Source organism: Rutidosis leptorrhynchoides, chromosome 3 (genome assembly GCF_046630445.1).
Source record: "Rutidosis leptorrhynchoides isolate AG116_Rl617_1_P2 chromosome 3, CSIRO_AGI_Rlap_v1, whole genome shotgun sequence".
Taxonomy (NCBI): Eukaryota; Viridiplantae; Streptophyta; class Magnoliopsida; order Asterales; family Asteraceae; genus Rutidosis; species Rutidosis leptorrhynchoides.
Window position 1 is genome coordinate 273,240,428 of NC_092335.1, and position 4,938 is coordinate 273,245,365.

Below are 4,938 nucleotides of genomic sequence, written 5' to 3' on the forward strand. Positions count from 1 at the left end.
AAGGGCACTTACAGCTAGTCTTCCGACTCCAATATTAGTCATGACATGTTGCGTTTCAAAGTCAACAGGTGATTTACTTCACATTCTCAAACTCTCCTATTCATATCTCACTTGACAGCAATAGCTTCACACATGAACATTTTGAATTCCAAGAACTTATATTAGTCATCAACCACACTTAAATTCAATAGTTATCATTACCTCGTAATATTGTTGCTCAAATATCACCCGGAATTTTCAAGGTCCTTCACCCAAATTTTCTTAGTCTTTCTCCAACTCGTAACCTCCGAAATATGAAAATTCTGTTACCAAAATTTTACACACACTATTTTACTGTGCGATCCTCTCAAAATTTTATAAAATAAATTTATTTACTACCATTCGTGCAAATTTTATAAATCGTATATGTTTATATAATAAAGTAAATAAAATTTACCTTTACTTACTTTTGACTAGTACATATAAAATTATACTTTGACTTTTACAAATCAATTCTTTTATTCAAAAGATATTTTACTAAAAATAGTACATGTTGTACATAACTCTAGTTTTAGTAAGAATTTCGTTCCTTTTTACATTGTCACCTTAAACGACTCGAACATCTATAAAGTTTTCATTGCTTGTTCATATAAAATTTTTGTGTTATTCTACTCCACATATTAATCACAATTCCTCTCGTCCTCTGAAATTTATCATTAAGTTCATCATTCAAAACCCTCTGTTCTCATCAACTTTTTCTTTTAAGGTTGACCGTTGAGAAGTTTTTACTTCCGATATTTCATGGCTAAACCACAACACACTCATAAATATCAATTCTATAATTCAATATTTTGTGGCAAATGCAATCATTTTCGAAAATTTTCTCACCCGGTGTAAACTATTCTATGTAGCCAGTGATTCATATTTCTTCTCATCAGCACTTAAACTCATAAGTGAATGATAGATTGACTCATCATCTGTGCGAGAACGTCTTTCCCATCAAGAGATCATAACTCTCGTGCGGTTTCATATCAGAAATATAACTTATGATCCTCGCTATCCTCTTTGAAGGAGTTACCTTCAACGTTTATGATGTTTATGTGTTTACTCTAAACTAGTTACAACTAGATGTGATCCTAGACAAATTTCGACCTCTGTTTCAACATATAGCTGAAATCATGATCATAAGGTGCTTTAAAAAAAAAAAAAAAAAAAAAAACTCATTGCAAGGATAAGTTCGCATGTAATATAATATACTGAACGATATCTTTCATTAATCACTCACACCATCATGAGGGCATTTTAATAATTATGGCTTGCTTGCATATAAGCCTGATTAGTGACTCCTCAGCTGGAATCTCATTTCATCTATTCACATTCGATACTTCTTGAAAACCAAAGGTATCATGTCTATGGTTATCTTCCGGAATTTGAAGTCGGTAACATATCTAACAAACACAAGCAATGCATCAAACTACATGGTTGTGATCTCCAAGTACTTCTCTCTGATTGTCTGCACTAGTATGGTGACATAAGCGCTCAATGGTTTTAAATAAGCTTGGTAATGTTCATGGCACATTTCAGGTATCTGATTTACTGAAATGCTTGTAACATCACAATCCCTTTTGAGAAAACCTAGTCAGGTGACACTCATATAACGACCTCCGCATTGATAATAAAATGCACTTCATAGAAGAACCTGTAGGAGTTATGGATCGTGAGATCAAACACTTGAAGCAAGGTAACATTTCCTATTGTCAAAATCCATTGGAATTCACGTAGAGGCCCCGAGTGTAACTGGGAACGTGAAGACCAAATGAGACGAAAAATGTCCACATCTCTTCACTACCACAAATGCATCCGAGAAGTCTACCTAAAACTTCGGGACGAAGTTTTCATTAACGGGGAGGTACTATTACGACCCTCACTTTTCCACTTCTACTTTTACTATTCTACCTTTAGGATTTTTGTATGCTCATAAATTTCTACTTAGCAAAACATTGACCAAATAATAAACTTTTAGTCGACACTCACTGCTAATTAAAATTTATGCCTTTCTGTAAGATTATAACTATTAATCTATAAGTACTAAATAAAAAATGACATTTATATAAATAATAAAACAATTGGGAACTAAATAAAAATAAATACAAGTTATGGACTAAAATTTAAAAAAAAATTAAATAATACTTATCCTATATATATATAAGTAATAATACTTATCACAAAAAAAAAATCTAAATATGTAAATGTATATTTATATGGATACCGAAAGAAAAAAAATATAATAAATACATATACAATATAAATTTCGGCCATAGTATACATAAAAAAAAGAAATTTAAAATATAAATAACAAAGTGTAATTCTAATCTACTTCCAACTTTTTAAAATTCACTAATCCTAATCTTAAACCATTTTTCTAGAATAATTTATGAGTAATCCTAATTGAATTATGACTCTAACCCTTGCACTATATAAACACCATGAGGCTCATCAATTTGCATTCACAAACTCATTAACAACACTCAAATCCCTCTCTCTTTCTCTTGAGTATTCGGCAGCCCAACACACCACCACCACCTCAAATTTTGTTATTTTTCTGCAGCTCATCCACCGTCACCTTTGCTTCTGTTGCAGCCAAAAGTCGCCCCAAACCTGCAGCTTTTAGCTGCTGTGTTTCGATCCCAAAACAGTCCCCTCCATCTGCCATTTTTCTGCAGCCTTGCTGCTGTTCCTGCACCTCGAAAACAGTACAAAACCCGCCCTCAAAGCAGCCCACTGCAGCTGCATTTTTTTATCGCTACTGTCCGCCATTAAACACCACCCAAACCGCCAATGTTTGCAGCTGAAAACGCCACCCAAAACAGCCCCAGAAGTCGCTATTTTTGCTGCTGTTGTTGCTGTGTTCTGTGTGACAAAACAAGCCCCAAAACCCGCTCGTTTTGCTCTTTATTTGCTGCTGTGTTTCTGCTTCTATTTCGGGTCATAACCACCATCAATCGTCATCTTTTTCTTGATCTTAAAATACTTTAAGGTATCCCTATACTCTAAGTTTTATCATACTTTTACTTTGATTTAATTCTTAATATTATTGGTTATGAATATGAACAAGAAAAATCATGAACCGCGTATATCAATTCCGGTGATGGGTGGGTAAAACAATGAATTTACTCGCAGATACGAATATAAGTAAAAAGAGTACACACTAATGCGTCACAAGTGTTCCTTAACTTACTCGCAGGTGTACGCTTACAATTATTTAATATATGTTATACTCGTTATTATTTGTAATAAGATAATATATTACTATAAGTAATACATACATGTATTAAACTTAATATTCGTGCTATTTAATGTAAATAATTGTATATAGGTATTAAAAAATGGACTAAAATATTAGTGATTCAGTTACTTGTTTGTAAGATTCAAGTTACTCACTTTCGAGAATGATATTTTTAGTGTTAAAAAAAATTCTTTAAAATTTTGTTTTAGTATAAAAATATACTCCGTATATTTTATGATAAAACTATTGTTTCAAAGAGTTATTAAACTATATAAGATTTGCGGCAAACTCGTGACATGTGAAAATTTGTAGGTACATTATTGAATCTAAAAAATAAACTTGTCGATGAAGAATCGCGAGTTAATGGGTTGACAATAAGTCGTGAGTAACTTTTGGATCTAGGCATATGTGTGTAAAGGCAATTTAGGGTTTATAGACAAAAATACCCTTTTAGAATTAAATATTGAGGTGAACAGTAATTGTATGTGTTTGATTGATATATTATTAATAAGTTATATGTTAATAAATAATGAATATGAGTAATAAGACAACTTTGAACATGAAACTAGATTTTAAAGTTAAAAGCTTATGTACATGAATGGGGATTAGGGTTAATGGTAGAAGTTTATGTTTAGTAAATAAATCAGTTATGATTATGATTAAAGGGATTGGTTAGTAATATATGAAAGAGGATTAGTGAAAAATAATAATATACATGCATGCATGCATGCGTACGTACGTGTGTACATGTATATATTATAGGTATATGCTTGTGTATATATGTATGTATATGTACGTGTGTGAGTATGCATGTGTAAGTATATATTGTTAGTAAAAACACAAAAAGAAAATAATATATGTATACGTACATATATAATTGGTAATTATAAGAATTGATAAGTAAAAGTATATGTATGTATCACCTTTTTATTTATATATATGTAACACTTACATAAAAAAAAATATATATATATATATATATATATATATATATATATATATATATATATATGGTAGTTATAAACATATACATGTAATATAAGAATATAGAATATATATATGAATCACATAGGTGTATATTTATATATGTAACACATATGAATATAACACATGTCATTACATAATGGTTGATTAATTAAAGAATAATAATTATTATAACTTATAAACATATCTATATGGTAACACTTTAATTACACTAAGTATATTATCACCTATATATATAATTATTAAGTACATTAATAATTCGTTGTGTTACACACCTATAACGAGAAGGTTATAATTAAAGATAACGTACAAAGTCTACGAACATCACCGCTACTTGTGGCCTAGGGTGATCCTTGTTGCCTTATGGGAACCGCTTGTGGATTTCGAATGCCATGACTTAGATACTGGTCAAGAATCCTGGGCGCCTGGTAACAATAGATCATTCGAGTGACTTGCATGTTAGCAATGAAGTTTGGGCGAGATTGTACAATATCTTTGTTAAGAATTATAACCCGAACTTCTAAAACTAGAAGCTTACTATAAGTGGAAGCTTTCCATAAATAGTAAGTTTCCAAAAATAGAAACTTTTGAGAAGTAGGAACTTTTTTCGAAAACCATCACTGTTAATATAGTTACTATATTAATAAACACACTTTGTCTGTTGACAATAACGGTCACTGTTAATATAT